Source organism: Dasypus novemcinctus, chromosome 5 (assembly GCF_030445035.2).
Source record: "Dasypus novemcinctus isolate mDasNov1 chromosome 5, mDasNov1.1.hap2, whole genome shotgun sequence".
Classification (NCBI taxonomy): domain Eukaryota; kingdom Metazoa; phylum Chordata; class Mammalia; order Cingulata; family Dasypodidae; genus Dasypus; species Dasypus novemcinctus.
Genome location: NC_080677.1, coordinates 129,747,486 through 129,756,896, shown reverse-complemented (window position 1 = coordinate 129,756,896; position 9,411 = coordinate 129,747,486). Strand labels below are relative to the sequence as shown.

Below are 9,411 nucleotides of genomic sequence, written 5' to 3'. Positions count from 1 at the left end.
CCAAATAATACTTACCACATCCTTACCACTGTTTCAGGACTCTGGAAAACACTGAAGAATAGTCTTGTCTCCAACAAAGTAGCCCTCAGTCTGTTAAGAATGAGAATTCCAGGGAATGAAGGTCTTTGGTTTAAGTGACAAAGCACACAAAAAAACACTTTTTAAGTGTTGGGTCCTCTTGCCTCAAATGATGGGACACTAACAAAGGTCATTGGTAAGATTAAGACATTATATTTAGGCAAGTTTATAAATATTGAGAGAGACAATGTACTGTCTGTTGTGTGGGTAGGAGACCTCACAAAACATACAGGTAAATTAAACCCAACTTAAGCAAAGTAGAGATGGTGTACCATGGTTGTGGAGATATGGAATAGGAGAATGTTATAATGAACTGAAATAAAAAATTTGAGGGAGACAAAATGCCAAGGTCTAGTTTGGTGTTTGCCTGTTAATAAATGAAGGGTCTCAGAGAGTGTAAGAGATCCAGAAATGTTGGACTTTTGTTAGACACTGGAAGCATTTTTGATAAAGTTGACAGAAAAAGGATTAATTCTACCTAAACCAAAAAAAACCCAGACTGCTGACCCTAAAAATGAAAGAAAAGTTAACAGTGGTGTTTAAAGAATAGACGAGCTTCTGGGAAAGAAGGTTGTCATAAGCACAGATTCATCAAATATCCTTTCCTATCCTTTCTAAAATTCCTGAAATGAAAATATAATGCTGAGGTTTTTGGTGAACTCCCTGAACTTCAAGAATAAGGAATAATGCCTACCAGCATTCAAAAAGAAGAATTTATCACCTACAAAGGGATAATAATGTGACTGAAACAGTGAATGTCATATTAAACATACAGAATGGTTTAAAAAATTCCCATTAATATTAAGAAAACAATGGACTTTGAGTCATTATTTAACATGGAGTGAATTGTATTACATTAATATATACCTGGAACATCCAAGCAAATCTTCTAACTGTTATAAGTAGAAAAAATCACATTCACAATAGTATAGTTACTGTTCTGATTCAAGATAGGAGCTAAAATTTTTTTAAAAACAAGCACATGCACATATCTGTCTCTTCTGCCTTTCAATATATTAAAATTATAGTAAAGTGATTGTTTAAGCCTATAAATCCACAACAATGTAGAGAATTCAGAGGGGGCCACCAACATGAGAAATTTCAACAGATTTCAGAAAGAAAAAAAGTTATTAAAAGACTAGCATCTAATGAAGTAGAACAGAATTAGCCACAAACTGCAAGAAGGGAATTAAGCCAAGCATGGTATTAATTTTCTCAGTAGAACCTAAAGTTGGAGAAACCAGGTATGACGGAGGGCTAAAAACAGGACAATTCACTGAAAGTCTATAGTGAATAGTGCACCCCAACTCTCCACCACTAATACCACCAATGACATCACCATCAAGAAGAATGATTGGCAGCTAGATATTTATCTTACAAGAAAGAAAAAAGGGATTGAACAAACCATCTGGACATAATTACAGCAAATGTGATATTGTTAGAAATCAAAGCCCTCCTCATTCTGACTACATGTATGTGGAATGCCAAAGGGTGGTTGTTGTCACAGGAAGTCTTGGAAGGTCAGGTTCATTTGTTTAAATTTTGACATCCAACCCCTTTGAAAGATTTAATGGAATACTCAAAAAGATCCCACATTATCAAAGACTGTCTTCCTAACATTAAAACTGCCTGACTTTGAAGCAGATGCGGCTCAAGTGATAGAGCCTACGCCTACCATATGGGAGGATCCAGCTTCGATCCCTGGGGCCTCCTGGTGAAAAAGAAGAAAAGAAAAGAGTGCTCGTGCAGTAAGCCAGTGCCTGTGCAAGTGCCCATGTGGTGAGCCAGTGCCTGTGCCAGTGAGTCATGCAGCAAAATGATGCATTGAGAGAGACAAGGGGAGAGTCAAGGTGAAGCGCAGCAGAGACCAAGAACTGAGGTAGCGCAATTGACGGGGAAACTCTCCACATCAGAAGTCTCCAGGATTGAATTCTGGTGAATCCTAGAGGAGAGAAAATGAGAAGAGAAGATAGCACAGCAAAATCAGCAGGAAGGGGAGAAGAGGGGAAAATAAATAAATAAATCTTAAAAAAAAAAAAATGCCTGATTGCATCTTTCATTCCTCTCTAGATCTTAAAAAGAAATCTTAACCTTGGGTGGCTCAAACGCCCTTTAGGAGGCAATGAAGGGTTCTAACACTAGAGAATTCTGTATTCGAAGAGGAGAAACCAAGGCTGATATGAAGATATAAAGATACTGATATGAAATGAAGACACCTATCATAAATACTCAAAATAAGATCCTGGGATAAAAAGTAATTTAAGACAAAAAGAAGAGTAAACAGATAAGATGCACAATGCCTGGTATCAAGGGAACCAAGGGAGAAGAGAGTTCAAGAATAAAAAAACAGGAATTCCCTAGGCGGGTTCAAGAGCAGATCAGAGCTGGCAGAAGAAAGAGCCAGTGGCCTTGAAGGTAAAACAATCAGAATGATCTGGTCTGAGGAACAGAAAGAAGAAAAAATGAAAAAAAATTGAACAGAGCGCAAGGAAACTGAGGCTCCAATAGTCACAATAAAGGAGTCCCATAAGGAGAGAAAAGAGAAAAGGGCAAAGAGAACATGGTGATTTGGTGCTATGTAGCCCAGAAAAACAATTTTTTTAAACTCAATCCATTCCTGCGATTGTGAACTCTTGTAAATAGGACCTTTCGTTGAGGTTACTTCAGTTAAGGGATGGCCCACCTGAATTAGGATGAATCTCAATCCTATTACCAAAGGTCTTACAGGGAAGGTCACAGACAGCCAGTGGGAGTAGCCGGAAGCTGGATATCAACAGAACCCAGAAGAGAAGGGGAAGAGAGGAAAGGCTAACATGCATTGCCATGTGACGGAAAAGCCAAGGACAAAGAATCACCAGCAGCCAGTCCCAGGATGCCAGTCTTCTAGGAGAAAGCATCACCTTAATAGCACTTTGATTTTGGACTTCTCCTAGCCTCAAAGCCATGAGCCAATAAATTCCCACTTTTAAGCCAACCCATTGCATGGTGTTTGCTTTAGCAATGAGGAAACTAAAACAATGTTCAAAGAAATAATGGCAGAAACTTCCCAAATTTAATGAAAGACATGGATATACACATCCAAGATGCTCAACAAACTCCAAATAGGATAAATCCAAATAGACCCATACCACAGTATAAAATAATCAAACTGTTAAGTGCCAGAGATAAAGAGAGAATTCTGACATGCCTTGATAAAATTAAGCGCTGATTTCTCTTTGCAAGTCATGGAGACAAGAACAAAGTGGCAAGATATATTTAAAATGCTGAAAGCACATAACTTCTGACCAAGGATCTATCTCTGGCAGAATTGTCTTTCAAATATGAGGAAGAGATTAAGACATTCCCAGATAAACAAAAGTTGAGGAAATACATTACCACTAGACAGGGTCTTTAAGAGATGCCAGAGAACGTTCTGTAGATTGAAAGGAAAAGACAATAGACAGTAGATGGAAGCTGCATGAAGAAATTTGTATTTTTAGTGTGTAACTCCACTCTTTACTTCCTACAGAATTTAAAAGGCAAATGCATAAAGTGCAAAGATAAATCAGTGATTTGGGACTCAATGAATAAACATGTACTTTATGACAAGAACTGCATAAAGGTAGGGGCATGGGGATGTATAGGAACATAGTTTTTGTATGCTATCAAAGTTAATTTGGTATCAAAGAAAACAACATTCTTACAGGATGTTAAATTTAAACCCCAGGGTAACTACAAAGAAAATATTAGAGGGTAGGCAAGCTCATAGAGACAGAACAATTAATCTTTAACCTCTTAAAGGACTGTTGTGTCTGGTTTAACTGCCAAACTCCCTGGCAGTGGCCATAAAATGAGACCACTTCCTAAGACCTCTGCAAGAGTAGACCAAAAGAAAAGTTTCAAGCCAGCTCCTTCCCTAGGGAAATAACTCAGCATGGTAACTTTGGTCAGGAAACCAGGTCCAGACATCTCCTAAGACCTATGTTGCCATAGCGATGCCTGATGGCACAGCTCTGAGCCCTTGTGATACCGAGAACCAGAGCAGCAGCTCCAAACTTTTCCCAAGGTCTGAGCAATTTGGGAGCTTTGGTTTGGAAGGTAAATTTTAGTCAGGCCCAGAGTCTGGGATGCCAGGTCGGCTGACAAACTCTTCTCCATTTTTCCCTAAAATAATGGGTGCAGCCTCTAGCAGACCAGAAGATTCCCCACTGGGGTGTATTCTCAAGAACCGGACAACCTTGCCCGCTGAAGGGTTGAGAAAAAAGAAACTGATCTGTTACACTGTATGGCCATAATACCACCTCGAAAACAGCCAGCAATGGCCTGCCAGCAGCACTCTGACCTGTAACGCTATCTTGCACTTAGACCTCCTGTGTAAAAAGGGAAGAGAAGCAGTCAGAGATTCCACACATCCAACTCTTTATGGCGCTATAGCAGAACACAGGTTTAAAGGGGTCTTGCAGGTTGTGTTATGCTTAGGAAGTGAAGTCACCCCAGAAAAGAGAGGCCCAGAGGAAAAAAGATCCGGAAAAGAAAGAACCAGAGAAAAAGGAGCAGAAAAAAAAAAGAACCTGAGCAGAGAGAACCTGAAAAGGAAGTGATATCTTAGATGATCCTCTCTGTTCTCCCCTGCATTGTAACCCAGTTCTCAAACCTGAGGCTCTCGAGTCTGAGGTTCCCAAACCTGAAGCCCCTGAATCTAAGGTTCCTTGGGCCCACTTCCACCCACAGCCTCCACACCCCCACCTGATGCTCCCATAGCTAGACCGGCAGGCGTCATCAGCAGTGGGTCTACTTTTCACTCCACCAAGGGACCCGAGAACAGCCTCTACCCAATAAGGGAAGTAGCAAATGGAGATGCCAGAACAATTAGAGTCCATGTCCCCTTTTTCCTGACAGATTTAGTTCAATGTGAAAAACAGTTGAGGCAATTTTCAAAGGACCCAGCTAAATTTACCAAGGAATTCCAGCAATTGGCCTTAAATTTTGAGCTAACATGGGGAGATATCCTAGCCACATGCAGTATTCCTGAAGAAAAATGCTGCATTTGGGAGGAGGCCGGGAGACATACCAGTCAGATGGCGGCCCAAGAGCCTCAGCAACGTGCTGTAGGGCCATGGCAGTTCCAAATACTGACCCTAACTAGGACTACCAAAGGGGACAAGCAGACCTAAGGCAAAGAGGCCATATGATAGCATGTTTATTAGCAAGAATGAGAAAGTGTATCATCAAGCCTGTTAACTATCATAAACAGCAGGAAGAAAAGGAAAACCCTACCCTGTTCCAAGGGAGATTAGTGGGAGCTGTGATTAATCCAGACTCACTAGAGGGACAGATTATGTTAAAAACCTATTGGCCAGTCAGCTCCAGGTATTAGGAGGAAGTTCCAAAAGCTAGCACTAGGACCTCAAACTCTGATGAGTTCTTTTATTTTATTTTTTTTAAGATTTTATTTTTTATTTATCTTTCTCCCCCCACCCCATTGTCTGCTCTCTGTATCCATTCACTGTGTGTTCTTCTGTGTCCGCTTGCATTCTTGTCAGCGGCAGTGGGAATCTGTGTCTCTTTTTGTTGCATCATCTTGCTGTGTCAGCCCTCTGTGTGTGCAATGCCACACCTGGGCAGGCTGCACTTTCTTTGCGCAGGGCAGCTCTCCTTACGGGGCGCACTCCTTGTGCATGAGGCTCCCCTACACGGGGGGCACCCCTGCATGGCAGGGCACTCCTTGCACACGTCAGCACTGCACGTGGACCAGCTCACCACACAGGTCAGGAGGCCCAGGGTTTGAACCCTGGACCTCCCATGTGGTAGGCAGATATTCTATCCATTGAGCCAAATCTGCTTCCCTGAATTCTCTTTTAGAAGCAGCTTTTTCCATTTTCACCAACCACAACAAGACCATCGAGGAGTCGAAGGTAAGGAGAGACAGGCAGAAGGCTTACCTTATAGCAGTTGCCATGGACAGTGACATGCTGCCTCGGGGTCACCCTGGCTCGGGCTCCAAAGCATCGAGATCCTGCTTCAACTGTGGGGAGTATGGCCACTGGAAGAAAGATTGCCCCAGATCACTGCAACCCCACAGGGAGACCCCAGTCCCTGCCCCCCAAGAGGGAAAACAGGCTCAGAAGTGCATGGAATCCCAGATGAGGGGTGGAGCACCACCACAGCCCCTTTTGGCAATGACTGAGGAGGACTAATGGGACCCGGGCAAAAAGTGGCTCCTTGGACAACTCCATGGGACACCAACCTGGAGGAGCCTCAGGGACCTTTGACATGGCAGGTAAGAATATTCACTTTTTAAATGATTTGGGAGCCACCTATTCAGTTCTGACCTGTCACTCCAAACCTTCCTCTTCCCAAACCTGTCTGGTAGTGGGAGTTGATAGTAAATCTAAAATTAGTGCTCACTTCGGCAGTACATATACTAAAATTGGAACGATACAGAGAAGATTAGCATGGCCCCTGCGCAAGGATGACACACAAATTCGTGAAGCGTTCCATATTTTTATGTAACATTAAGAAAATAAAGACAAAAAATTTAAAAAAATAAGGAGTCAAGATTTTCAGCATAAGATACAAATATATAATCAATGAAATTAAGGAAAGCCCTGCAATACTACATTTGAATTGGAAATATCATTAGGAACTCATGGTGTAATTTCATTTAGAAAAAATAGATATTTATTTCTTAGTTCTGTCCACTGAAAGGCCTAGGAATGATTATGAACACAGTTGTAATGAGAATCCTTTGTGCTATGATTATTATTTCTATCACTTTACCAATAAAAGAAATCATTGCTCCTTGGAAAAATTAAATTAAATTAAATTAAATCTTATACTGAGACTCTCCTTAGTCAAATAGGAAATCTAATAGTAGCCATAAATTTTTAATTTTCCCTAAGTACCCTACCCCCTTACTGGGATGGGACTTACTTTGTACCCTGCGGGCATGCATCTAACTAGTAGGGGTAAATAAAACTTCTAAGACGCCCATAGCCCAGTGCTCAAAAGAAGAATGTGGGGAAACGGACTTTGGCCCAGTGGTTAGGGCGTCCGTCTACCATATGGGAGGTCCGCGGTTCAAACCCCGGGCCTCCTTGACCCGTGTGGAGCTGGCCATGCGCAGTGCTGATGCGCGCAAGGAGTGCCGTGCCACGCAAGGGTGTCCCCCGCGTGGGGGAGCCCCACGCGCAAGGAGTGCGCCCGTGAGGAGAGCCGCCCAGCGTGAGAAGAAAGTGCAGCCTGCCCAGGAATGGCATCGCCCACACTTCCCGTGCCGCTGACGACAACAGAAGCGGACAAAGAAACAAGACGCAGCAAATAGACACCAAGAACAGACAACCAGGGGTGGGGGGGGGAATTAAATAAATAAATAAATCTTAAAAAAAAAAAAAAAAAGAAGAATGTGGAGCCTTGTGCTTAGCCATGGTCCTAGATAAGGAACTAGATGTCACATCAACAGCCATACCCCAGGAAACCAGCAGTGCTCCAAAATGTATTCACCAAATGCAATGAATGTCCCACGATGATGAAAGAGGTTGTTGATGTGGGAGGAGTAGGGTGAGGGGGGTGGGGGGTATATGGGGACCTCATTTTTTTAAATGTAACATTTAAAAAAAAATAAAGAAGGAAAAAAAAGTAATAGGAAAAGAAAACAATAAGGAATCAAAAGAGGGCGGCGGACTTGGCCAGTGGTTAGGGCATCTGTCTGCCACATGGGAGGTCCACGGTTCAAACCCCGGGCCTCCTTGACCCATGTGGAGCTTGCCCATGCGCAGTGCTGATGGGCGCAAGGAGTGCTGATGCACGCAAGGAGTGCCCTGCCACGCAGGGGTGTCCCCCATGTAGGATACCCCCACATGCAGGGAGTGTGCCCCGTAAGGAGAGCCGCCCAGCACGAAAGAAAGTGCAGCCTGCCCAGAAATGGTGCCACACACACGGAGAGATGACACAACAAGATGACTCAGCAAAAAGAAACACAGACTCCTGTGCTTCTGACAACAACAGAAGCGGACAAAGAAGACAGAGCAAATAGACACAGAGAACAGACGGGGGAGGCGGGGGGGAGGAGAGAAAGAAAGAAAGAAATCTTAAAAAAAAAAAGGAATCAAAAGAAAACAGAAGTACAAGTAATCAAAATTATGGTATTGATTTGAAAACAGAAAAAATGTAAGAAAACAGAATGTCCAAAAATTTAAAGACAACTTAATAAACTGGGAAGAGTTCCAAAATATAGAAAAATAAAAATAAATAAATAAATAAAGTAAATTCTATTGTCTGGGACTCTGGGGTACCCCAATGGGCCCTCTGGATTCTCTCAGTTTCCATCCCTTATAATACGAACCAGCCCTACCCTTAGAGAAAGCAGTACCCACTTAAGGAGTTAACTGTTAAAGGCCTCCAGCCCAAGATTTAAAAATTCTTGGAGAATGAATACTAATCCCCTGCCAATCTCCTTGCAACATGCCATTCTTTCTGTAACAAAGCCCAATGGCACCACTTACTGGCTGGGTCAAGACTGAAGAGCAATTAATAGATTCGTTATACTGATCCATCCAGTTGTACCTAAGCTTTACACTCTGCTACTTCAGGCCCCTTTTTCCGCATTCCACTCCAGCTGGGCTCCCAGTTCCTTTTTGCCTTTGAATGGCAGGAGTCCAACTTTAAAACCTGCTTACGTGGACCATGTTGCTTCAAGGGTTCCGAGTCAGACCCCATATTTTGGGGAATGCCTTAGCTCAGGACCTAGCTGATCTCCACTTGCCTCCCTCTTACAACATGTGGATGCTTTGCAGTCCAACAAAGGAAATTTCCGATGCCAACACCATTTCAGTCCTTAATTTCTAGCTGATAGGGGCTACAGAGTGTTGACATTTAAGGCACAAATCTCTCAGCAGAAAGTTCCTATTTAGAATTTCTACTCACTCTAAGGGAAAGGGCTCTCTTCCCAGAAAGAGTTCAACCCATCACTAGTATTCTTAGGGATGGCTGGTGACTGTGGATACCAAGATTTTGGCAAAAGAGCCCGGCCACTGTACAGTGCTATTGCAGGGGCTAATAACCATCCTTTAGAACGGGAACAGACCAGGAAACTGCCTTCCATGTCCTAAAACAGGCTTTTTACTAAAATTCTCTTTGTCTTTATTTATTTTTTAATGTTACATTAAAAAAATATGAGGTCCCCATATACCCCCTCCACCCCCCTCATCCCACTTCTCCCATAAGAACCATCTCCAACATCATGGGACATTCGTTGCACTTGGTGAATACATCTCTGAGTGTTGCTGCATCACATGGTCAGTGGTCCACATCCAGCCGTAGGCATTCCTAACCTAAACAAGCCTTTCTTTCAGA

At 42.7% G+C, this 9,411-nt stretch overlaps 1 non-coding gene across 1 annotated transcript; it reads left to right on the top strand.

Moving 5' to 3' along the window:
* The first annotated feature begins 6,457 nt into the window (after nucleotides 1-6,457).
* On the top strand, nucleotides 6,458-6,564 carry LOC111762129 (U6 spliceosomal RNA). Its single transcript, XR_002795321.1, has one exon. It is a non-coding gene; the product is annotated as a U6 spliceosomal RNA (small nuclear RNA).
* The last annotated feature ends 2,847 nt before the right edge of the window (nucleotides 6,565-9,411 follow it).